This window comes from Peromyscus maniculatus, chromosome 17 (genome assembly GCF_049852395.1).
Source record: "Peromyscus maniculatus bairdii isolate BWxNUB_F1_BW_parent chromosome 17, HU_Pman_BW_mat_3.1, whole genome shotgun sequence".
NCBI classification, from domain to species: Eukaryota; Metazoa; Chordata; class Mammalia; order Rodentia; family Cricetidae; genus Peromyscus; species Peromyscus maniculatus.
The window spans coordinates 32,453,141-32,480,018 of record NC_134868.1 but is presented as its reverse complement, the minus strand read 5'-3'; the positions used below and the strand labels follow the sequence as shown (position 1 = coordinate 32,480,018).

Sequence of the window (26,878 nt, the reverse complement as noted above, 5' to 3'; positions counted from 1 at the left end):
CCAGGGCAATTCAGCTGGCACTGATGTGGCTGGCTGGCTGGCTGGCTAACTGAGTCTCTCTCTCTCTCTCTCTCTCTCTCTCTCTCTCTCTCTCTCTCTCTCTCTCTCCCTCCCTCCCTCCCTCCCTCCCTCCCTCCCTCCCTCCCTCTCCCTCTCTCTCCCCCCCTCTCTCTCTCTCTCTCTCTCTCTCTCTCTCTGTTTCTCTCTCAGAGTCTCTGTCTCTCTCTCTGTCTCCATCTCTGTCTCTCTGTCTCTCTGTCTCTCCATACATAAAATGCTTTCTCAGTTCCATGACTTACCTCCTACTAGCTCACTATTATGTAATATCTGACAAGATGAACATTTTGGTGTTGGCTATGTGACATCACAGGGATACTGAGGATGCAACCTCAGCATGAGGTACACAAGGTTTCCTGAGCCTCGTACTGAAACGCATTTAATTTAACAAACTGAATAAGTTTTGTGTATTCTTTTTTTAATAAAGACATTCTATTCAGATATATCATACATTTAGTTTTGTATATTCTTGATAATGATCACAAACCTACAGCTATTATAGCATGTGTGCTGATTAGTCTTTTTGTTGACTTGATGCAAGCTGGAGTTAGCTGGAAAGAGGGAACCTCACTGAGAAAATGCCTCTATCACATTGACTTAGAGGCAAGTCTGTGGGAGCATTTTTTTGACTAATGGTTGATATGGCAGTACCCAGCCCACTGTGCGTGGTGCCAGGCCTGGGAGGAGGGTCCTGAGTTGCATAAAATGCAAGCTGAGCAAGCCATGAAGAACAAGCCAATAATCAGAATTCTCCTATGGTCTCTGCTTCAGTTCCTGCCTCCAAGTTCCTGCCTTGAGTTCCTGCCCTGGTTTCCCTCCATGATGGACTATAAACTGGAAGATAAATAAACCCTTTCCTCCTCAAGTTGCTTTCAGTCATGGTGTTATATCACAGCAACAGACACCTAACTAATACAGCATGGTTAGGCATTTAAAATTAAAACATAATTTCAAGAATTTTCTTCCTGTCTTATTTCTCTTATGTGTAGCTTTTTGTCTCAAGATTCCTTAAATAATAAGCATGCTATGAAGATGTTAGACCCTGGTCCTATGAGCACTGCTCTGAATTCCTTTGGACCAGTTAACGACAGTAAGTCACACTCTGGCAATCACTGCCACTGACACATAGAGGTGGCCCCATAGATAGAACTATTGTTTAAGGATTTTTTGAACAGAGCAATGTGGTTTTAAATGGCCTGTCCTCTGACACCCTAGTATCTTAATATATCGAGACTCACTATATCAAAATATCTGAGGCTTAGTCACTTACAGAGAAAAGAGATTTATTTTAGCTAACTAAGCTTTGGAAAATGAAAGTTCAAGATTGGCTCCATCATGTCAGCCACTAGCTGAGGAATTTTGGTTGAGTTATTACAGGGCGATGATGTCATTGGATGCATACACATGTGAGGGTGGTGAGCAAGGAAGCCAAATTGACTTTACCATGATGCACTATCAGCACAATCAATCCAGTTCCATTGTGTTAACCTCCATAAGCACATGTATTTACCTGTACACACATACAAATAAAATAATAATAATAAATTCTAGCCAGGTATGGTCACACACACCTGTAATTTCAGCACTAAGGAAGCAGAAGCAATGGGATCAGGAGTTCAGGTCTCATTGACAGTCTAGTGAGTTCAAGGTCAGCCTGGGCTACATGAGACCCTATTTCAATGCCCCCCCCAAAAAAAAAACAAATAAAAATTTGCAATTCTCAGGTTATACAGGTAAATAATACAAAGTCATCTTACCATCCATTATAGACTCAAATGAAGACTGTGTTATTGGTTGCCCCTCCAAGATCAGTGTGCTGGAAGTTTGGTTAAGAATGTAGTACATTGGGAGGGGAGGCCATGAGTACAGGTTGGCGCTTTCTCTTGGGAATGGGCTAACACAATCACGCTCTCCTTTACTTTTTTGAAACAGTATCTTTCACTTAAACTGCCGCTTCCAAACTGACGCTTCTGATTTGGCTACATTGACTGGCCTGCAAACTCCATGGATCTAACCCTCTTTTCCTTGCCTTCCCAGTGCTGGGATTGCAGGTTTGTGCTGGAATGCTTGGCTGCTTTACAGGGACACTGGGGATTGAACCCGGGTCCTCACGTTTGTGCGGCAAGCACTTTCCTGACTGAACCATATCCCAGCCCCTGAATTCTATTTTGTTTTTATCTTTTAGTGAAAGATAAAAAAAATTATATTAGGGCTGAAGAAGTGTCTCAATGGTAAAGAGCATTGGGTATTCTTCCAGAGGACCCAGGTTCAATTACCAGCACCTCTTTAGGCCTCCAGTGGTACCAGGCATGTACATAATGCAAAGACATACATGCATACAAAACACCATACACAATAATAATAATAATAATAATAGTAATAGTAATTATTATTATATTAATGTGGTTATATATGTTTTAATGAATGTATACATTGAGTATTACTTAAAGCATGTTAAGCATATTTACTTTCTCAAATATTTATTGTTTCAACTTAAGAATTGAAAGCCTTCAAACTCCTTTTAGTGCTTTAAATCTCTATACATTATTGTTATGGCTAGTTGCCCTACTGCAATAGCACACTGGAGTCTCTTATTCCTGTCCAGTTGTAACTTAGAGTGCATTGATTGACTTTTCCCACCTCTCCCTGCCAATTTACTCTCTCGGTCTCTACTCTTCACCTCTCTCCATCTCTGCTCTCTTTTTTTTTTTTTTTTTTTTTTTTTTTTTTTTTTTTTTGGTTTTTCGAGACAGGGTTTCTCTGTGTAGCTTTGCGCCTTTCCTGGAGCTCACTTGGTAGCCCAGGCTGGCCTCGAACTCACAGAGATCCGCCTGGCTCTGCCTCCCGAGTGCTGGGATTAAAGGCGTGCGCCACCAACGCCCGGCCCATCTCTGCTCTCTTAAGCCTCTGGTACCTACGATTCTATCCTCAACTTCTCTATCATTTTTTTTTTTCATATTCTCTGTATGAGTGAGATCATGTGGTTGTTTGTTGTTGTTGTTGTTTTAGAATTAAGAGATTATTTACTAATGGAGACATGAGATAATGGAAGTTATTTTGCAGTTTAGCTTGTTCGTGCTATTTCTTAATTGTTCAGAAAAATTAAGTACCATTATTCCTCTGTCACTACAATAATAAACTATAAAGTACACTAAAAAAGCTTTATGCTCAAAATCATATGTTTAGTTAAGCTACTAAGCATGTCAGACCAACATGATTTTTATTGACTTGCAATGGTATCTTTATTTCATGACCCTTTTCCTGAATTGGGTTTATGAAAATATCAGAGTGAAAACTTAGGCAGAAGTTATCTGACTTCCAGGTTAGGGCAGGATTCTATACACACTCAGCCTACCTGTAATATCTCTCTCTCTCTCTCTCTCTCTCTCTCTCTCTCTCTCTCTCTCTCTCTCTCTCTCCATTTCAGACAAAGCCCAAAAACAACATACATGTTGTGGAGTTCTGTCCCCTGGCCACTGGCGTGGCCATTACCATTTCTAAGTTAGGGCAGCTGTGATTGCCCACAAGCAATGCTCACAAGATGAAGCCTGGCAGCATTTCTTCAGGAATGAGTCCCTGAATAGTCCCTGGGCTCACAGCAACTTCCTAGTCCTTCCCTCCTGCACCCCTGATCCTCGGGTGCAGGTAATCCTACCCAGCAGTACATGGTCTTGGGGTGGGGGAGTGGGTGTTAGGAGATGGACCAAGGAGGTAAAAGGTTAACCAAGTGGAGATTTCATCTATGTACATTTCTGGAGGTCATCCTCTGTGTTTGAGTGGAACTTTAATGTCATGTGACTGTTCTGGGATTATCCACGGTCCTGTGAGCAACGACTCACCCATCCCCCTGTGTAAAAAAAAAAAAAAAAGAAAAAAAGAAAAAAAAGAAAAGCCCAATAAACCCATTGGTTCATCAATGGTTGGGAATTATTTCTTTGGTCTGTTTTCAGTGTCTTCTCTGGGGTGAACAGACATTTGTTCACAACTTTTCCCCCAGGAAAAGTCACACAACAGCACATTTCCCTCTAAAAGTTTCTATAGAAAAGGCCCAGTAACCACACATAATGCAATTTGATTTGATCATTGAGACTAGGGATAAGCTGCCTCAGAGACAGTACCTCCACCTCTTCTGGGTAGCTGGGAAAGGTCTCCAGAGGTTCTCCCAACTGAGTCAGCTAGCTCAGACTTGTTACAAAGGAGCAGATGAACCAGACTCATTATTAAGCTAGACTCTGCCTTTTTGTTTGGGATACAAAATTTCCGGGGAGACTGCTTAATGTGTTGAGCAGTATCAGTTCCCGCCAACCTAAATATAAAGGTACCACAGGTAGAAACTTAAAAAGATACAGTGACGCATTCACCACCCCGGAGACACTTGGGACACTCACTCACCCACTCACAGAGTATTAATCTGAAGCATGGATCCTGTGAGCCAAGGCCAGACAGTTAAAGATATCAAAGTTATACAGAACAAGGAATCTAGCATACCTCTCTCTTCCTCTCCTCACTGGAGGATAAACTACTTTTCACTGTTTGATCTCAAAGAATGTTTCTAATGAGGCTACAGCATCTAATGAGGCTAGACTGTATCTGTTTCCATACCAGTGTTTACAGACTGCTCTTGCAACCTGGAATTCATAGCACCACCTGAGGAGCTGTTGCTAAGAGGAAATTGGAACTTTGTTACTTTTCCATAGAATGGGTGAATGATTCTACTACAACGAGCTATACAGACATACGCTATAAGTAGTAAGATGGAGGAGGGGTCCTGTTCAGTTTCTTAAGAGTTCCCGCTCCTTACCTGCCTTTGCACTACTGTGCTTCATTCCTTTAGGACATGGAGGCTTTGTAATCATGTGTCTTTGCTCTCGGAATTTGGAGTTGAATCTGCCTCTTTGATCTGACCTGCTGAGGGGATTTCATGTTATTTTGATGCTGCGCTTTAGTCAGCCTAGAACTCGAGAAAAAGCATGGCTTCAGAGGAACGTGGAGCGGGGAGCGATGAACAAAGACTCTGAGAGAGCCTCTACGAACAGACAAGCATGTTGCAGATAGAACTCATATTCCTCCATTTTTGAACTGAAGCATCCTCTTCTCTTTTTGATTTTTGTGACATCCTTCTCCCTCAGTGACAGACCTTAAATGAAAGGCATCTGACTCTAACGTAACTTTGTAATTACTTGTAGTAGTTCAAAAAATAAAATAAGACTAAGAAAAAATATGAAGCCAGTGCTGACACGGTGAGCTACCTCGATTACCTTCCCTTTAACACAGTTTTATTTTTTCTGTCATTTTGCCATGACCATCAGGTTGGCAGGAAGGGGGTGATTAGAAATGAAAACCAAAGACAGCTGGAAACATGGCAGAGTGAGTAAGGTATACACCATCCACTCATCTTTCCCCAGGACTGAGAAGCTTTCTAGGGAATGGACTTTAGATGCTAAAACTGAAAAAAAAAATGGTGAATCTAGGCAAGTGATTATATAAATAAACACTATGTTCGGTCATCTCAGAGGTTGGGCTCTTGATTCCAAAGGCTTCGAGAGAGCATGCAGTACCATTGTCTACATACATTTGAGGCACATATTAGAATCATGCATGGTCCAAAGGAGGGAAAAAGATTTGGCTTCCAGCATAGACATCTCTTTATTTTCTGTTCGGGTTCTGAATGTGGTTAAGAAAGGAAGAGAGCAGTGGGACAAAGAAGCCATTGTGGAGTGCCTGAATTCATAGAGGCAAAGGAGATGTGTAGACCCAGTCCAAACCAAGGCATTCACCTAGACTGTTTTGGTTTACACATCTTATATGTTTTCCTGCCTCCTCCATTCCAGAATCCCTTTCTCTTTCTCCCATAGGTGCAGAAAAGAAGTGTCATCCATCCTTTACGGATCTTCTGAAACTCCATTTCTTCAGAAAAACATTCATGACAACTTCCTCCTCTAATCTTCCACAGAGCCACTGTTTCCTTTGGTTCTTCGGGTCCATTGCTTGTGTCTTTACTTGATTCTCAATGTTTTATCAACTCAGTGGGTTGTCAGACTTAGAGGACTATTATTTATTTATTTTTTTTTAAATTTCTTCTCATGTATTTCATAGTGCCTAACCCAGCATAAAATGGTGATTGTTAAGTGAATATTACCCACAATAAGGTAGACCACATTGTAAAAAAAAAGCACAAAGAAGTAGGTTAAATTAATTCTAGTCATATCTCTATATATAGCCTAATATATTCAAAATATTCTATCAGAACTTATCTGTGTGCTTACTTGGGTCCAAGCGGCTGTGGGACTGGTGGGTGAGAGAGATTTGTCCTGACCACCGGCAGGCTGGGACATAGGAAAACTTCAGTTATAGTTATCAGCGTGAAAAAAAATAATTAATGATTCATTTTGTATGACTTTGAATCCAAGTTTTTAAAATCCAATGTGATTTGAAATAGTTTCATCTCAGGAACAATGATTAAGAAAAAAGATTTAGAAAGATAGCCTAAGAAAGAAACGAGTTTGTTTTGGTTTTTTGGTTTTTTGGAGACAGGGTTTCTCTGTGTAGCCCTGGCTGTCCTGGAACTCACTATATAAACCAGATGGCTTTGAACCAGGAAATCCTCCTGCCCCTGCCTCCCAAGTGCTGGGACTAAAGGCATGTACCTCTACTACCCAGCATGTGAGTTTGTGTTTTTAAGCACCTATTTTTTTTTTTACAAGTTTCTTTTTTCTTTTTTCTATCAAAGTCACACAATTTGGAACAAAGATAAGAAATGAGGCGAAGTGGCTTTGGGGATCAATGCCATCAAAATGGCTGAGCCTGAGAAAGAGATGACAGCTGAGAGTGTGATGGTTGATGGATATTAGAATGATTCAAGAATGTATTTAAAAGACCACAGTTATTATGCAGAATAAAAAGTTATCAGGTTTGTAGAAGAAACACTAAGAGATCTCAGAAACAAGGAGAGCATGGACATGTTTCAAGAAGCAGCAGAACAGCGGGGCAGGAGATATGATGTGTGTGAGAGCTGAAGGAGGTCTATTAGATGTGGATCAGGGGAGACCTCTGAGCAATGAGGGCCTTGACCATCGCTGAGGAAGAAAAGGGGACTTGCATCAGCTAAGCTCTTTTCTAAAACTGAGCTCTGGGTCCTTAAAACTCGATGGAAACTAAAGACATTTGGATTGAGGAAAGGGATTTTTTTCCAGCAGACACAGACCCAGCATGAATCCTGGCATAAGGAAACAGAAACCAGCACAAGGTTGGGTGGAGCTCAGGGCAATTCTTGATTAATGGCCAATGTAAAGAAAACTCAGCAAGAAGCCAAGTGACAGAACACAGGGAAATTTGTAGGGAAAGTACTGTTGGGACTCATAACTATTGCAAAACCATTACTTGGTCTCAGTCACACACACACACACACACACACACACACACACACACACACACACAGAGAGAGCAGAAAAAATATCAATTTTAAAGAAAACTTGTCATCATAGAGACTTCTTGAATATTTTTCAACCACTTCACCCCTCTCCATACACAATATTTCACAGCTGATCTTCAGTGATGGTAAAAGTGAACTGGGTCCAATGAAAAGTTGACTTTAAACTTTTATATGTTTTCACAGGGTAGTGAAGAGCAGCAGTGGCCTGAAAACCCTCTGAACTGTACTGGCTAGACCTCTAGTCTAGTATTTGTTCAAGTCTTATCTCGTTATAACCCAAGCTTCACTATCCAACTAATCTTTTAGTTTGTGTTCACTGAACCAGCTTGAAGGTAATAAAGCCACAAACTGGAACTTGTAAGAATCAACTCATTCAGTCTTAAAGTGAATCCCTCATTTACGGGCATGAGATTTCCTATGGGTTGTGTCTAACAAGAATGGTAGGACAGGGTGTGGGATTTATTCATTGATGAAAGTCCCTTGAAATTCCCTGTCATTTCATCAACCCTTAGGAGCTCAGATGTGCATAAATGTTTGTGAAATCTAGAAGATGACAGCCTGAGTTATTCTCAAAAAGGAACACATTGGACTCTCATTCCTAAGGCGGGGAGGTTTACAGGTGTAAGATTTAACTTGTTTTCAAAAACTCCTGCTCTATTTTTTTGTATCAGTGCCATAGTCCATATTGGCGTCTAGCACTAGATCTGTGGATCCCATTCTTTCTACATCCATAAATCTTTAGCAAGTTGAGAAATAACCAAAGCTATAGTGCAAGACTCGAGGTTAATCAATAACTTCACACAGGAATTATGATGTTGGTTTATATATGACATTAAAGATTAGTGTGCCAAACTTCTTAGCCAATGTGCTAGAAATTTGTTGTCAATGACTTGCTTACTTTTTTGTCTCACAGAGAAATAGCTCTGATTAGTTCCACGTAGACACAGTACATTCATGCTTCAGGAAATATCAAAATCACATTGACTCAATCATTGGTATTCTGTCAGAATTGGCAATTTCTATATAATACATCACTTTGTTCCAACTTGTTGTGTTGCAACATAATCTCTGATTAAGCATACATTTAGACACCATAATGAACTTAAATGAAAATATATAGATGAATGATGTCCTAAATGTTAAAATAGATACTTCCATGCTCAGAAATGGAGGTGGCAGGACAGTAATTCAAAGGCAGTGTGAAGAATCTGTGGTAACAGTCCTATTATCCAGACACTTGGGGTGAGGACAAGGTCATCTTTGGCTACACAATGAGTTCCAGGCAAGTCTGGATTACTTGAGACCCAGCCTTAAAGTTAAAAACAGTGCAGCAGGCAAGGTAATAGAGAGAAAGTGACTGCTCAGAGTCACTCCAAGGGGCTGTATTCATGGGAGGATGGGTTCTTCTCAGGCACTAAGGCAGTATTTCAATGCTCTACCATCTTGGTTGTTTGGGTTTTATCTGGTGGGATATCTATGTAGGTCTCCTATCTAGATGAATAGGCAAAGACCTTATTATTTTACTGAGAAATAGTTCTTCAGGGCAAGTTGGTTGTGTTTTTTCCTCCTGGGACTCTGTGCAAGAAGCTCAGGTTACTAAGGGTCAAACTCCTGAAGGTCTGAGTCTTCAAATTAAAGAGTTGGTGTAACACGAATCTTAAAAGGTCTTATTAATAAAAACAAACCCAGGAGCCAGATATTGGGGTGAACACTGAAAGATCAGAGAACAAGCCACAGCCAACCTCACTTCTCCACTGCCTCAGCTGATCCTGTTTCCTCAAACTGGAAGCCCCTGTGTCCTCATCCGAATTGATCTCAGCTGAACTGCTGCTAAAAGCCTAAAAGCTTAACTGGGGCTCTAGTTCCTGGTCCTCACGCCTTATATATCTTTCTGCTTCCTGCTATCACTTCCTGGGATTAAAGGCATGTGTCACCATGCCTGGCTATTTCCAGTGTGGCTTTGAACTCACAGAGATCTGAATGGATCTCTGCCTCCAGAATGTTAAGATTAAAGGTGTGTGTGCCACCATTTTCTGGCCTCAATGTCTATCTAGTGGCTGTTCTGTTCTCTGGCCCCAGATAAGTTTATTAGGGTACACAATATATTGGGGAACACAATATCATCTCAGAGTGGAATTCTCTATAGTCATGTCATATGACCCTAAGATAGATTGCATCCAGCGCTTGTTAGGGCCAGTGCTTCAGTCCTGCTCTAAGGCAGCAGGGTCCTTGCTCTGATCCCAACCTACCTAGAGTCAAAAAATCAACCTTGTTCTGAGGTTAGAGTAACTCAGTATGACTATCCATTACAGAATGATAGCCACAAAACCTTCTATTTAAAAATACATATAGACGTGATTTTTTAAAATAATAGATCCATTGTCCTTATAAAATCAGCAAGGCATCATGAGACTTGAGAAGTGTGGGACTGAGTTTGAATAGACATTTGCTGTTAGTGTCCTTGTGTATCGATTCACTAGATGTCACTAAGGACAGTTTGAATGGAGAATCTGTGATAAAATGGCAGAGTTCTATGCTGCTGGCTTTTATTGCTTAGCACTTTTACTTTATCAGTTCCCTCATACTCACTATGCTCTCTAGACTTGGAATTCTTCACTGAGAACCATGGTTAACTTCATTGGATACACAGCCTCTGACGATGGTAACAGAAATTGTGTGCACTCGAATTAAATTTATGTACTGCATCACATGAATGGGCACGTGGCTAACATCATTAGTAGCAGTTGAATAAAGAGCCCTTCACCACAATGTAAGCTGAAAAGGGTAGCCTTTCCTACCAAAACCATAAAAATATACAGTAATACTCAATTCTGGGCCAATGTTCTGCTTCGTTTTCTGTTACAAGAAAGTTTCACATTGTAACTTTAATCTTATCAGAAATTCCTAAAGTAAACAAAATAGCAGGGAATGAGAAACCTTGATTGTGTAACTTCTGCTTTTGCTGGCTAGGAAATACCAACTATCGTTTTCTTAAAACCCACCCCCAAATAACCATGACTGCCTGCCTATTCACAGGTCTCCAAGTTTTGATCTCGTTAGAGGTACTCTTTGACAACCGCTTCTGGCTTATTATCATCATAGACTATACCATTGCTTGTATGTTCCCAATTCTCCATGAAAAAGAGACAAAAATCCTGCTTCCAAGAAGCTTCAGAAGTGCCCCTGCGATTGGGTCCTGCCAAGGCAAAGGGGGGCATTTTCCTCGCCCCTGCCAAGCCCTGCCTTTCCGACCCACGCCCACCCACCCAGCCCAGAACCACGTGGGGCGCGCGCCCTGGCCCTGGCCCTGGCCCTGGCCATACAGAGGCGCGGAGCGGGACACCGCCTTCCTGGGGCTCCGGCGCGCGGCCGCGGCACGCGCTCCGGGCGGGGGTCGCGAGCACGAGGGGGGGTCGGCCCCGCCCATCGCCCCGCCCCTCCGCCCATCGCCCCGCCCCTCCGCCCCTACTCAGAGGGGCGCCCACGTGCCCAGCCCGCCTTCTGCAGCGCAGCGGCGGGAGCTTCTGTCTGCGCCGACCTGGAAGGTAGCGGCGGCTCCTCTAGCCTCCCGCAGCTTGGGATCCCCAGCGCACCGCAGCCGGTCGCTCGCCGGTCCCCGTCCCCGTCTCGCGTCCCGGGCGCTGCCCCAGTAAGTTGCAGAAGAGTGCGCAGGGCGGGCCAGAGGGAAAGCGGTGGGGCGCGGGCGTCCAGGCCGCGTCCAGCTGCGCGCAGCTGCCCCGAGGCCACGCGAGCATCGGGGAGGGGGGGGGTCCTGCGGGCAGGGGCTGCAGCCTCGGACTCTGGTCCTCCCGGCTGCACCCTGGGCTGCCACCCTCCTCCTCCTCTTGTCGACCCCCGGGGCCGCTGGTTCACTTGCACACTCGAGGCGTGCACGATCCCCGGCGGCCACGCGGGTCGTAGAACTTGGCATAGGGCCTGTCACTGGGACTCCGCGAGTGTCCATAGTCACTTTAGTTCTGGGGGACCCTCAGTATCTCTCTCTCCGAGAGGGCAGCCTGCCTCCACACCCTCCACACGGAGTGGTCCCCCCGAAGTCGCCTTTCAGTCCCTTGGGATTCTTGGTTTAAATTTGGAACAAGGCTTGGATCGCTAGAAGTCTTTTCCCATCCTCCTCTGGATCTGTAAGACAGGTAAAATGACCCACTTGGGGTGGGGTGGGGTCTGTATTGATGTTTTAAAGTAAATGGGTGCAGCATTAAGCGCTTGAGTTGGTCTGTGCCTTTTATCCTATTTCACGAAGCCTTCAACCTTGATTGCCTTAAGACCATCGCTTCAGGTTGTAGCTCTGACTCGTCTATTCCGCCTTCTGTTGCCCATATATGCAGTATGCGGTGTAAGGAGGCAATCCTGTAGTTATTTCAAAGAAATAATGCTCAACAGAAGTCGAACGGTCGTAGATGGCTCTCAAAGTGGAAACTGCCTGCATGCCAGAAGTAAGAGTTAATCCGGCTCAAACTTTAAACTCCGTAAAACTGTCTTCAAAGATCTTTAGGTCATGACTCCTTTGGGACTGAAGAATTAGATCCGTGTGGATCCGTTCTTTGCTAGAATGGAGCTATCGGATTCTAGGGCTTGGGCCGTGTAGTTAAGTGTGTCTGGCCTAACACTTCATTCTTTTAAAACTTATTTTTCTTTTCTACCTCCACATTAATATTTATCTTCTCAGTAAAGAGAAACATTTTGTTGTCTCTGGCTAGGGGCTGTACAGGTGGAGAATATACTATTTTTTATGGTTTTTTTTTTTTTGTGCTATTCGATCTTTTTTTTTCTTTTCTTTCAGTTGCACCAAAGTAGCATGAAGACTTGATACACCCGCTCAAAACATTTTTTTTCCCTTATGCTCAAACGTTGCTAGTTGGCAACTGTCCAGGAGTGAATCGTGGAGGCAGGATGACATGTGTTTGCATTTTCCAGCTTTCTCCTTCGCTCCCTGCTCTCTTTCCCTTTGTCTCCTGATTCGTTGAGTGTCATTTCCCTTAAGACATTTTAACCTTTTGGGGATATGTCCCGACCTTGAAGATCAACCACGCTAGAGCTCCATGGTATCTGCAGAGACTCAGTTCGCAGAATCCTGATCTTCACTTGGTCAGCAAAGCCCCTTTGATTCAGTCTCTGGTTTTTATCACAAGGCTTAGAGTTGAGAGCCTGGGAAGAGGAAAGACAGCTAAGAGGGCAACGTGGTCGCTGTGGGCATTTTAAACGTCTGAGAATTGGTTGAGTTTTTTTGTCCTGTATTCCCATATCTCTGGGCCCCTTGAACACACGTGTCTGGAGAGCTTTAAAGCTACAAGCCACTCACCTTTGCAGAGGCATTTGCTTCCTCTCCCTCCTGGGTGGCTCAGTGCCAGCCTTTCATGTTCTTCTCCTACCTTCTAGTTCAAGTCAGTGTTACTTCTTCTGACTTTTAGCCAGGGACCCGCCTCCTAAGTGGCCATTTCATCTTTTTCCAAATATTCTTCCCTAAAGGTTTTCTTTGGTAACATGTCTAGCCCAGCTAATGAGTTAATGTTCTTATTTGGTTGCTCCTGGTGTGTATGTTGGTGGGGGGGGGGGTCAGAGCCATCTCCTGGTTTTATCTCGTTGCCTTTCAGAGGCAGCTTTCAGAACAGAATCCTGAAAACATCCTCACGCTGCTATTTGCTTCATTTTCCCCCAGACATAGTAGGGACATGATCTTGAAGTCTGGTTTCTTAATAGATGACTCCTTGTGTGCCAAATTAGAACAAAAGGAAATTTTTCAGTTGAATGTGTTTCTAAGCTTTCGTGTTTGATACTGTGTGCCAGAGGAATGCTTCTCCATACGTCTGAAAGGCCGTGGGAGCTGTACGACCTCATTCTCGTTATGTTTATCAAACACCTTAGCAAATTTAAATGTTTAACTACTTCTGAACCGTTATGAAAATATCCAGAACTATGTCGATAAAACCTTGAGCATTAATAAAAAACCCATGAAGTGCTTCCTTTTGTGGTTTTCTATTTCAGTAATTTGTTGTTCTATTTCCTCACCTAGTGTGACCTAACACCTGCTCAGTGTGTCTTTATTGTAAAATAGACAGCCGTGATTCCAACAACTTGAGAAAACATGTTTTGTCTGTTTTCTAATGTTCTCATACCGCCACTGAAAACGTATTGGGTCCCCACAGTACACCAGGCATTGGCTGACCCCACACTAAGGACTGCCATCATGGAGGGATTCTGCAAATCATTTTTGCATTTGGGAAACTCTTCCTTGCTGGATTTGAAGAATGGTTTATTGTTAACTGTATGACAGTAACAAATATCAGCACATGGCTTGGGGGCTGTGTACACTCAAGTACCATGATGGCTGTATTGTGACATATGAAGATGGTGCCGCTATTGGGTTATCAAAAGCATGCATGCTGGGTATTTTTGTTTCACAGAGAGCAACAGCTTTACGTTGATCTGCTCATACACCCTTTTACTGGTTCTTCTGGCTTTTGCCTTAGCAGTGGAACTGTGAGTGCTACTTTGTAAAAACCAAACCCAGTAAGGATTCATTTCCAGCAGGCGGCAGCCAGTCAAGACAATCCCAGCTTCTTTTATTCATTTTTCTTGTCTGACTCAGTAAATGTAACTGTTCTGTGCTAATCTGTAGGGGCAGACAGAATACTATTGCTTTTCACATACTTACAGACACTTTTAGACCACAGGTGTCACTTTCTGAAGACTTCCCCTGCCGGAATGACAAAGCATAGTTAGTATCAACTTAAAAAAGCTATCTGAGTTAATGTGGCTTTTTTCTAAAAGACTAGCTTTGAAAGTGTGGCTTCTCCGTTCTTATTGCACCTTTCAGTTTGGATCTCTGCCCTTACAGAGAGCTGGGCTTCTTCATTGCTGGGTGGGTATGGATACAATATGTTGTTGGAAACCTTGGGTTTTCTTAACGAAGGGCTTTATTCATCTGTGGCTGGCTCATCAAGCTGGAGGCTGCCATGTATTCTCTTTTGTGCTTTATGCTTATCTGCCTGAAAAGGAGTAAAGATAAAGTTTAAATTTGTGGAATAAGCTTAAAAATGAAAAGCATGCTTACACATGCTAGGAGGCTAGAATAGCTCTGTGTGTGTGCTGGCCCCTCCCTTCAGAGAACTGACCCTGATCAGATAATCTGCAGCACAGAGAAGGAATACCCTGTGACCTCTCCTCCAGGAATTAATTTCATTTAAGAAATACTTGTTAAACAATATGTAACAAGGGAAGCTTATGGCCCTTGTTGGGTCTTGCTGGTTGTCTCCCCTGCTGTGGGGAAAATCCTCTTCTTTCCTGAACTCATGCTGGCTTTGAGACTCTGCTTGTCTTCCCACCATGTCTAATATGGCGCGTCTCGGCACTTCTCGGGCCATGGAGATGCCCTTCCAGTGTCCATGAGGTGGGCACAGCATAGAGACCTTGATGTCCTGTCACCCAGGGATGCAGAGCAATACCAGAGTCAGGACGCTCACTTTGTTCTAGTACTTTGCTGGGTGGGAGGGATGTTCATAGTTAAAATAATTTGGATCCGTTACACTTAAAAACAGGCATTTTCTTTTTTTTTTCTTTTTTTTTTTTTTAAAGATTTATTTATTTATTATGTATACAGTATTCTGTCTGCATGTGTCCCTGCAGGCCAGAAGAGGGCACCAGATCTCATTACAGATGGTTGTGAGTCACCATGTGGTTGCTGGGAATTGAACTCAGGACCTCTGGAAGAACAGCCAGTGTTCTTAACCTCTGAGCCATTTCTCCAGCCCGCATTTTCTTTTTTTCATACCATCAGATAATAAACCTTACAACTCACGTGTTACTTGTTTTACTTTGTGGGGAGAAAAACGGTGCTTGAGCTCATAACCTCAATTATAATTGGGAAATAACTGTGAGGATTTCTTTCTTCACCTTGGCAAACGATGATGGTGCTAGTCACTGGTAGAATTCATAGCTATTTTATATTGAACCAAAGGGAAAAATTAGAGTGTCCTTCCAATTTCAGCGGTATTTATTTAATATGAATTTGGGACAGATTTTCTAAATGCAATACAATTTCTTTAAAAAAAATAAACAAACAAAAACAAGAAACAAACTTAAGATACTTGAGCAATGGTATCTAGGTGTCACCCACAATGTGTGCTTTGCTAGAGCACTTGGCTCCTCCGGGTCATTTCCCCTGCCTGTAATTCCAATTTATAGAAGGTCTGCGTCACATGAAAGCAACTCAATGTGCTTCTGAAGTTGACATGCCAAATTTACCTCTACCACTAGGTAAAACTTGTGCTATTTAATAATGACATATTAAGCCAGATGACTGAGTGCAATTTCCCAGGTCAGGATTCCCTTAGAACAAAGCTTTGCAACTTCCATCCCAAGAATATCCTAGGAGACATTCTGTGTGGAGTTTTCCATGGCTAGAGATTAGTTTATTGCGCATTAATACCTGTTGTAGCTGTGTTTGCGTATGTATATGTGTGTGTGTGTGTGTGTGTGTGTGTGTGTGCGTGCGCACGCACGTGCGCGTCCACATTTATGCTTGGCTAATAGTTCACAGAATGTTTTTAATTTGCCCTAGCAGTTGTCCTGATTAAAAAAAAAAATCAAGGCTAAGCATGGTGGAGCACCTTCAATTCCCAGCCCAGCACCAGGAAGGCAGGAACACTCAAATCAAATGAAACACTCATCCTGATAGTTTGTATCAACTTGGAAATTAATTCCTCCAGGAGGAGCCTGTTTCTGAAGCGTCAGGTGGCTCTGTAAAGCACTGTTGCCTGCTTTGTGGGCTACTTTCCGCTCGCAAAACATTTATTCAGGGGAAGAAAGAAGAACCCATGGCCACAGCAGCTAGCTCCTCTTCACAACAGTGGCTTGTAACATGTCTGATGAGACTTACAGATATGTTGTGATAAGTTTTTCTCTACCCATCCCACCCAGTTCCTTTCTCCATAGAAAAGAACGCCGATCCCTGACCATCTTGCGTGAGATTTCTGGACATTCAGAGTCTCTGCTTCCACCCAGTAGACAGAGTTTCTACAAATCGGGATAAGAATCCCACAATACACAAGCCACTCCTGATGGCTTGGGGAGGTGCCTGGAGAGATTCTGTTGAGTCTACATGGAGCAGTCTTGGTCATGCATTCTGTCTTCCTTGATGCTTTAAGATGACCTACAGATTTCAAGGTGGGCAATAGCAGTTGGGGACCCACTGTGAGATCAACTGGTAAAAAGATAAGGTTTTTCCATCCCCTGTAATTGATGTGATCATTAAAGCAGAAGGGACTGTACTGAGTAGCCTGGAGTTTGAGAACAGCCCCACCCCACCCCCAGAAATTATATCCAACTTGATACAAACTAGCAGGAAGAGTTTTCATAGTAAGCATAAGTATGATCTGCCTCTTTGTGCCGTGGTGAAAAGTGTTATACTTCCCTGGAATCTCTAGCATCATCGTCTATTCTCCAAATTCTCAGATTCATGGATTTCAGCATGCCTACAGACCAAGGAGTGAATTTGATTCAGTTTCAGCAACAGAGCACCTCGTTTGTGTATTTGTGATTACACCCATAAACAGGTCCAACAAGAATGGGTAAGAATGATATGTAGTGTTGGAACATCTTTGAAATGACATTGAGATCCATCTCCCTGTTTGGTTGTACATCTAATGTAGAAATTGTGGAAATCTCTGGAATTTCGTAAACTTGTTGAATCAGAGCCTAGCTAAATGCTGGGGGGGGGGGGCATGTGACTGGAGCAAATGACTAGTTTGTAGCAGTTGCTGGTTACATTTCTTAATAATGTGCTGAACCAATGGCAGTGAGCCCGGAGCGGGGTATTTACAGTCAGTTTCTCTGCTGAAGTCCATCTTTTGCAGAGTTTGTGTGGTCGGGATTTGTAATATTTGGTTAAGAGGGTGGAGGAGAGAAAGAAAAGGCCCTCTGATGTACTGCATTTGTAGCCCAGTGCTCCCGTAGGGGGAACAAGTCTTGTATGTGTGCTATTCACCAAGGAAAGAGCACAGGGCGCATTTACATGCCATTGAGGAACAGTAGTGGGTGTTGATACAATGTGTAGTACTAGCTGTGTAAACACATCCTAGGCTGGTGCCATATTAAACTCCTGAAACCGAACATTGCATCTCCAAAACAGCCGTATTCTCAGAGGATCCGTGCATGAGTAAGGCTTATATGCCTGGACATGCGGTTGGTTTTATCACATAATGATTGTGAGACGTGACTGTTTTTGTATCCCAAACTCTCCAGTACCTTGAACACTGTCTTGTGACAAATGTCTGTCATTTCCCAGTGTCCATTTCTTGCATCCTTCCCCATGGAAAGTTAATGAGTTCCTGGCGCTTACTTCTATCCTAAACAGAGCACTAGACAAATGTGTAGAGAAAGGAAGCACCCGAGAACGACATTTTAGAATGCTCTGTAAGCTCAGAAATCAGGTTCTTGAGAGAGAGAGAGAACATTGAAAATTGAGACAGTGGATCCAGAGCAGAACTTAAGAATTCAGATGTGGAAGAAAAAGCAGTTTGTTTCAGGCCATTTTGTTTTTGGGAAAGAAAACTGTAAGAATTGCTAAAATGCACACTTCGTGTGGAATTTTGCAAATGGGAATCAAATTACAATACCCACTTAAAAGTTTTTAGATTTATAATTTTCTTAGACTCTAACATGTTTGCGTATTTTTAGTAGAGTGGCATTGTGAGGATGTGAAAATTTTTAATAAATGGCATACTTTACAAGGAAATGAAAACATAGGCTTAATCTGAAAAAAAGAGACATTTTCAGTATGGGTTCTAAACCGTTAATGTCAGTGCGAGCTGAGCCCCCACAAATGGCCCTTCTGAGCAAGTGCTGTTTGTAAGTGCTTTTGTGTTAGCTCAAAATAAAAGAAGAAAGCTGTGTGAATTTTTGTGTTTTCACATTATCCCAGGTAACAGCTGGTTTGCACTTAGTTCAGTGACCCAAACAAAAAAAAGAGCAGACTTTGCATAAAATTTCTGTTGATATTGCATGTTGGCCTCACTGAAATGGATCATAGGAACTTTCTGCATAATGAACAGCATATTTACATTGTTTGGATCTTTTTTTCCCCTGCTACTGATCACAAGAGAGATATGAAGAGCAAACAGCCCAGAACTGTCACCTTAAAAGTTATCCTTGCGAAGTGTTTAGAATCCTTTTCTGTTTTTCTGCCTCTAGGCATTTTCCATGCCTTCTCTACCACTCAATGTGATCAGTTATCTCACTGAACTCCCGGCACTGTACTAAGTCACCCTTTTGCAGGGATTTTAAATTGTGTGCTGTGGGCCTCTAGAATCTCAGAGTTTGGGAAGTAGAGACAGGAAAGTCAGGAGTTCAAGGTCAAGTTCCCCAGCTGCAGGAAACCCTGTCTCAATTCCCCTCTTTCTTCACACAATTTAAAAGTATTTAGGGGTTGGGGATTTAGCTCAGTGGTAGAGGCAAGCGCAAGGCCCTGGGTTCGATCCTCAGCTCCCCCCCCAAAAGAGTATTTAGATAGTTAATCTATTTTTTCTCCCATTGGTGGATGACCTTTCATAGTGTTCAGCTTTCATGATATGCAGTGGTAAAAGCTACAGACGGTGGTGGTACCTTAGGGTGGAATGAGAAATGTTCCCAAAGTGCAGCTTGTGGAGCCATTGTCCTGTAACTCCAGCATTGAGGAGGCTGAGGCAGGAGGATTTTGAGCCCAAGGCTAGCCTATGCTACACAGTAAGCCTCTGTCTCCCCCAAACAAAATTGGTGTTCCTGAAGTGGAGTCCTTCTCCTAGAAGGGAATAGGAACACCAACTGTCTTCTTTGGTAATAAGAGTAATAACATTTTTGAATTTTCTATTTTAAGAATGAGCCTTTATTTCATAACATAGAATCTTAATGCATTATATGTTAGGTTCAGGGAATAAACAGGGTTGAGCGAACTGTGGTTCCATTTCTCATTTGTTTGCTTCAATCAGAATTTAGGGTCTTTTCAAGAGTTGGTGGGAAAGTCATTTTGTTAAATTAAGTATAAAAGTAAGGTAAGTAAAGGAGGAAAAAATGCAAAAAAAAAGTTATTTGTTTCTTTTTTGTTCTCAATAAAATGATGTGTATAGAATAATGCTTTAAGAAGTTTCATCTACAGTAATTACTTACTGTACTGAGATTTGCATATCTTTTACTTTTTGTTTTTGAGACAGGGTTTTTCTGTGTAGCCCTGGCTGTCCTAGAACTTGCTCTGTAGACCAGGCTGGCCTCAAACTCAACAGAGATCTGCCTGCCCTGCTTCCTGAGTACTGGAATTAAAGGTATGCACCACCATCACCCTGCCAGATTTGCACATCTTTAAAGATGAAATATTCAGTATTGCTTGCCAGCATTAGTGAATTATCAGATTGCTGGCTAGAACTGTATCTCTTACATTTCTTGTCAAGCAGAGTCATGACTGGCTATTCTTCATAGGTTTACATATTGTGAAAACGTGAGCTGACTCTGGGATGTCTGTGCAGATGTCACTGAAAGCAATCACACTTCTAAACAGCTACCATAAATGTCAACGTTTTCACATTTAAAGATAACAAATGGTTGAGGGTATCTGTATCTGTTTTAATACCCACCACTGCAGTGTTGGTTTTTCCAGCTCTTTACTCCAGTGCCTGGGGGGACAGGGGTAGTTAGAACTTCACAAGACTGTTTGTGTTACTACTCTGAAGGAGCAAGTGGCCTATCCCTCCCTGTTCGCTGTTCCTTAAGATTTTCCCCTCCCTGCTGTGATCCTTCTAAACACATTGCGCTTGATGCCACTCTTGCGTTAGAGGTCCTGGCGTATAGCTGGGACATTCCTGATGGTTTATGACGTGTGGAGTGCTGACATCAGGCCCCATGTCGTTCCCTTCCTCCCCCTCCTCTTCCTTCAAAATGAAATGAGTAGCTAGCTAAACCCAAGCCTAATGCTCACTAGTGTCCGAGCTGAAATGCTGGATCTTGTGTGGACTCTCTCTGGGTGTCCCCCTATTATCTATTATCCTTGGCCTGAAGAAATGGCTCAGAGGTTAAGAGCACTGGCTGCTCTTCCAGTGGTTCTGAGTTCAGTACCCAGCAACCACATGGTGGCTCACAACTATCTGTAATGAGATCTGGCGCCCTCTTCTGGTGCTCAGGCATACATGCAGTCAGAATACTGTATACATCATAAATAAATCTTTTAAAAATAGATTGTGTTTTCTGCGATCATGGAGGAGGCACAGGCCCTAAGGAATGTGCTGGTGTGTAAGGATCCTGTGCTCGTCATCTGTTTATCCCTCCTCCCTCCGGTTTCTCTCCCCTGCTTTCCTCAATCCTGACTGTAAATGCTGACTCTGGAGTCATGGACAGCCTTTGTAAGAATATGACATGGGAGCAGGGTAGATATAACCCTATAGAAAGCTTTCGTCTCCATCAGTCTATGCCATTGTGTTATCTTTGTGAGGCAGATCTCTGGTTACTCAGGAAAGGGTTAGTGGTGGGCTTTGCCGGTTCTCTCTTGATTATCCATTTGAGTGCTTCTGTGAGTAAAGAATTCACGTAGAGTAACAGTTCCCACGGGTTGAACTCTTCTCCTGTTACTATATTTGTTGCTGTTGCAGTTCTTTACAGACCTGAAAGCCTTCATTGGCTTACCTTTGCGTTGTGTGTACCTGTCTCTGAAGTATTAATCGTGTGTCTAGTGAACAGGTTATATTTTTGTCAGGTTTTTCAAGGACAGCATGCACTTCCTAGAGACGTACTGATCCAAAACATCAGACCTGCTTACTGCGGTGGGGGAGGGGAATCTCATCCCAGCTTAGACTCTTTTTTTTTTTTTTTTTTTTTTTTGGTTTTTCAAGACAGGGTTTCTCTGTGTAGCTTTGCGCCTTTCCTGGAGCTCACTTGGTACCCCAGGCTGGCCTCGAACTCACAGAGATCCGCCTGCCTCTGCCTCCCGAGTGCTGGGATTAAAGGCGTGCGCCACCAACGCCCGGCCCAGCTTAGACTCTTGAAAGCTCAAAGTTAAGAGCGAGAACTCATACTGGTCACTGAAGACTGTGTCCTTTCTGAAAGCCACCTCATGATAAGCTGTGGCATGTGCACCTGTTCATTTCACAAAATAATCTATTGTCCTTAGAGGAAATGACCTCATTTAAGAATCTTTGGATTGCTGGCTTAAAGGTAAATTTTAAAAGTTTAAAAGTTTTAAGAGTGTGTGTGTGTTGACTTTTAATTTTGTGATACTACAGTTTTATACAAATAATATAAAATCTGCTATCTGAAGTTTTTTAAGTATCCAATTCAGTATTGTTAAGTACATTCACATTGGTGCTCAAAAGTTTTCCAGTGCTTTTGAATCCTGAAAAAAGGGGGGGGGGACTATATCCCTGGGGTGGGGTGATAACTGTCATCCTATTTTCTGTCTCTATGGATGTGTAAGAAGAATTTTACTTGTCCTTTGTGACTGGATTATTTTATTCAGCAGAGTGTCCTAGGTTCATTCATGTTTTACTGTGTGTCCGAATTTGTTCCCTTTGTGGGAGGGGACATGTGGGTGGGTGTGCTTGCCCGTGTGTGTATGTTTATGTGGAAGCCAACTGTCATTCCTTAGGCTGTCCAGTTTGTTTGAGAGAGTCTCTGACTGGCCTCAAGCTAACTATGTAGGTAAGGCCAGGAAGCCCTGGGGATCCACATGTCTCTGCCTCCCCAGCACCATGATTACACGTGTGTGCTACCACACCACGTTTTTACATTTTATTTATTGTGAATAATTTTATTTATTGTGAATAATTTTATTTATTGTGAATAATGAATGTACCTGTTTCCTGGAGACCCTGCTGCCTTTTAGCTGTGTGCATAGAAATAAAGCTGCTGCGTCATGTGGGAATTCTATATTTTAGTTTTTCTTTCAGTTTGCAGTACTGTTTTCCAGAGAGGTGGTACCATTTCACATTCCCACCAGCAGCATGCCATCTAATTGGCTCTCATTCTCACCCTAATCTTTGGAGGGCACTTCGTAGTTACAAAGTCGCTCTAATGTCTCCAAAACAAAAACAAAGCAAGCCTTTCAAACTTCTATTCATACACACAGATTTAAAATCATGCCGGGTATTTTTTCCAAGATTTAAATGGTTTAAAAAGATATCTCAGGATGTCTTGTCTGTATAGTAGTGACCACCATGGGGTGGGGGACTCCTGGGATTGTTTCATGCAAATTGCATTTAAATATTAAACATGCACAGTAATGCTGGTTTCTTTCTATATGTGAATGTGTTCACCCCTTGTAGAATTGCTGGGCAGCAAAAACACCTCCACACATCTGTGATGGATGTTTTCTTTATCCCACAGTCTACTACTAATCTGGACCCAGTTCTTTGGGTCCAGAAAGGAACATAAATGAATGAAATCCGTATGCAATATAGTAAGGAATTTGTGGAACTAAAATGAACCAGAGACCAATTAACTTAGAAAATACTCTGTGTCCTGAAACATTGCTGGGAGCCGTGACGGATAAACATTTGTAAAGGACTCAGTGCCAGGAAGCCTCTAAGTCCAGCAAATGGGAAGGTTGAGGCAGGAGGATCAGCCTGGGCAACTTAGTAAAACCCTGTCTCGAGATAAAATGTTCGAGCTGGGATGTGACTCTGTGAGTAAAAGGCTCGCCTAACGTGAACAAAGACCTGGGTCCGATCCCCAGCACTCACTTCATAAACCAGGGCAAGAGATGAAGCAGAAGGGTAAGTTACACATCCCCGACCAGGCTGGGATACTTAGCAAGACCGCCTTGGAAGGAAAGAAACACCACTCGAAAAAAACAAAGAGTTTGTTCAGATGGTACCCCAGTGCCAGAGGCTACATGAATCGGACCCGGTGAGTAAATGATAGAGCAGTTTCTTCTCGTCTTTGGAGAAACGGTTCCCTGTCTCCTGGGTGGGTACACTGGCAGAGCCATGGGTAAGGGCAGTGCCTGCTCTTTTGAATTAAACCCACCACTGGAATAGAGGGGAACAGGGAGTGAAAGGGAAATTGCACAGGTAAACAGCTGGCCGGAATAGGTCGTTGCATCAGTTGAACCTTTAAACTTAAGGAAGGTTTACCAAATCAATATTTACTTGATCTAAGTGTTATGCTGTGGTGTCATGACCCTTGGCCCTTTTCCGGAGTCATCGGTAACGAGAGCACGGCTGTTGGTTTTCCTAAATTCTCTAGTCCCTGTGGTCTTGGTGGGTGCAAGGATGGGGATGATGAATGGGGGTGAGGTTTGGTGTAATATGTGCTTTCGAGGAGGATGCTTGCCTCTGCAGCCTGACTGTCGGCTTGAATGTGTGCAGAGAACCAGGGGCAGAGCATTGTTTTCTTCGGCCACAGAACTGTCGTTAGATTCCAGCAGCTGCCATAGCTGATACCCTACAGAATCACCTGTCCTGTGGTCACACTCTGTCCCTGCCTGTTGTTACCCAACTCCTGCATTCTTTCATTGATCTGTAATTAAGGACATGGTCTCCAGACCCAGACACCTGGCCTGTCCCGATCACACTGTATTTGAATACTTCACAAGGACTTAAGAAGATGAGGCTAGAGGAAGGAATACGTTCAGGAAAATTATGAGTTCCTGCTACATGCCAGTACCAAAGTCTCTACCTAGTGTACCTTACATTCTAAGGGTCTTTATGCTGTGCCTCTCAGGCTCTGCCACACTGCCTTGTCATCCAGGGATGGACCAGACTGGCTTAGCAAAGGAATGAAGAAAAGATGGACACACCTGGGTACTGACAGAATTACCTGCAGTCTAGTGGACTGGGCTCTTGGCTGGAGAAACCCCAGCACCCTGGAAGCTCAGCAGGTTTATTAGGTAGAGTCGAACAGGGAGGCGGGGTTGTTGCATACAGCTGAACAGGGAGGCAAGGTTATCACGTACAGGTAAGCAAGGAGGCAGTGTTTGTGGTAAACAGCTGGATCTTGGGGGCTGGTTTAGCTGGTCTCTGTAGGAACGGTCTCTGTAGTGGGCTGGTCTTCAGGTGGTATACATCCCTAGGAAGGAAGCTATGGTGGACGTTTTCTGCATACACCGCCAACACTCTCACTTTATCCCCAGAGGAAGGCTTTGCCAACCTTTGAGCCTGAGGCTGATGGAATTCTTACCATGGTTGTGCCCCTATCAGCAGGATACATTCGATTTTCATTCAGGACCTCCTTTGCTCTCCACACCCCACAACAGCTGTTAAGAAGTAGAGGTGTTGCTGGGAGGTGGTGGTACACACCTTTAATCCCAGCACTTGGGAGGCAGAGGCAGGTGGATCTCCGTGAGTTCCAGGAAAGGCGCAAAGCGACACAGAGAAACCCTGATTCTATGTGAAAACTTCAAATAATGCTTGAAACATACCAGATATCTCTACCCATTACCCCCATTTTCATCACATCAAACACATTCCTTCTGTGGATTAGGAAAATAATGTGAACTCTAATTGAATTATACTAATTTACTTCCAGACATGAAATAAAGCCCCAGAAAAACCTTTTGATAATAGGAGGGGGTAGTTCCTGATATTACAGTGGTCAACTGAAATAAAAAAAAAATCTTTACAAAGTGAAATATAAAATGGTGTGACTTGGAGGGCCAAGATATTTGCTCTGAAACAGTTTTGGATTCAGAAATATGTGGAGACTTGAGAAGATTAGATATTTGAGAAGCCAAAAGTTAGATGAAGAATGTGATGAGTAAACCATGAACTATGTACAGTGTTTTAGGTAGTACAATATGGTTGCACAAAAATCAGCAGCTTTTTACTGCAAATAGCCTTATATTAAATCAAGGAAGGATTTTACAGCCAGAAGAAATAGGATTTTAATATACAGTGGCAGTCTTGACATGATGCTTATCTAGATATTTTTCTTTACCTTTAATGATAGATTTTCTATGTTGCTTGCCTAGTAATTATTGCATTTCTCTTCTTGGCCAGTTGTGGCTTTGGACACTTTTGACATTGAAAGGCTAAAATCTCATGCAGGTGAAGTTTTACAATTCCAAAGCTTGCCACGCAGTGGTGGCGCACACCTTTAATCCCAGTCCTCGGGAGGCAGAGTCAGGTGGATCTCTGTGAGTTCCAGGCCAGCCTGGTCTACAGAGTGAGATCCAGGACAGGCACCAAAACAACATAGAGAAACCCTGTCTCAAAAAAAAAAATCCAAAGCTTTCCAGATATATTTTTTTAGTAATATCTGAATGACCTTCAAATGTCCTTTTATCAGCTGAGCATGAGGTGGGCTGCCAAGAGCCTGGGACCAGGAAGAATCCTGCATTTTCTTGTTGCTTCTAGGTTATTTGGAGCAGAGCAAACAGCAGAGACTTACCAGCCATCAGACCTCAAGTTCAAATGTGTGTGGTTTTGAACACATTATTTAATGGTGCTGAGCTTGTGTTTCATCATCTGAAGACAAGTTGAGGTGCTGAGGACTCAGTGATGCACACGTCAGGAGCCTCAGTGGATAAGAAGAGCACCCACTATTTCCAGCACTGTTTCCCAAAATCTAATGTAGGACAGCTTTGCTTAAACGTGGAATCCTCTTTGAATTACTTTTTTCTCCCCATATGAGAGCCTCAGATATTTAGTCCTTTTCTTTTTCTTTTCTTTCTCTTCCCTGCCTCATCTCCAAGTATCAGAGCTAAAGAAAACACTATATCGGGCGCCTCTGTGGACCTGGGAGTTTCTCTGCTGCTGCTATACTGAGCTGGATGATGTAACCATTAGCTAACATTGGCCTCTCCCCAAGCTATGGCAACAAGGTTCCTTCCTGAAGGCATGCTGTGGGTAGTATTTCAGCTCAGTTTAGAAGGCATACTTCATAACAGGACTATTTATTCATAGAGAACTGCCTGTGCTTTGCTTTCTGGGCTGTGGCAATTAACACTTTGGTCATCTTGTTTCCTCAGACAAGTGCCCATCATGGGAAACTGAGCTCTGATAGAAGAACAGACTTCAGGCTTGCCTCTTGAGATGGTGCAAGGGCACCCCAGAACTTCACCCGCTGCAGCACAAATACAAAGGTTGCGGAAAAGAGGGGGAGAGGTTGTATTCACTGCTAACTCCCCTGCATTGATTCTAAAATGCCGATGCACATCACAGCCTGTTGTGGACAGTCAGACAAAGTTGATTCTGTGTCCTAACTTGTGATTGCCCCAGTATCTTCGTCTGTACCCTAACAAATAGCCATAGATTGGAGGCTCAAACCATCGGCATTAATTTTTTTATAATTCTGGAGGTTGAAATATCTGGGAGCCAGAATGGAGGGGCTTTGGTGGGGGCTCTCGGCTTGCAGATGCTTCTTTCTCTCTGTGTTTACATGGTGAAGGGGGAGTGTCAGCTCCAGGGCTTATTAAAG

General features: G+C 43.0%; 1 protein-coding gene across 3 annotated transcripts in view; it reads left to right on the top strand.

Annotated features, from left to right (window-relative positions):
* Nucleotides 1-10,973: 10,973 nt before the first annotated feature.
* Slc7a2 (solute carrier family 7 member 2) overlaps nucleotides 10,974-26,878 on the top strand; it is a 58,944-nt gene continuing 43,039 nt past the window's right edge. Inside the window, exon 1 of one of the 3 annotated variants that reach the window (XM_006996679.3) lies at nucleotides 10,974-11,138. The gene's annotated coding sequence lies outside the window, so the exon portion shown is untranslated. Of the gene's footprint in view, nucleotides 11,139-11,316; nucleotides 11,641-26,878 lie in introns of those variants that run through there. The other 2 variants (XM_015989988.3, XM_042262854.2) reach the window with 2 other exon arrangements.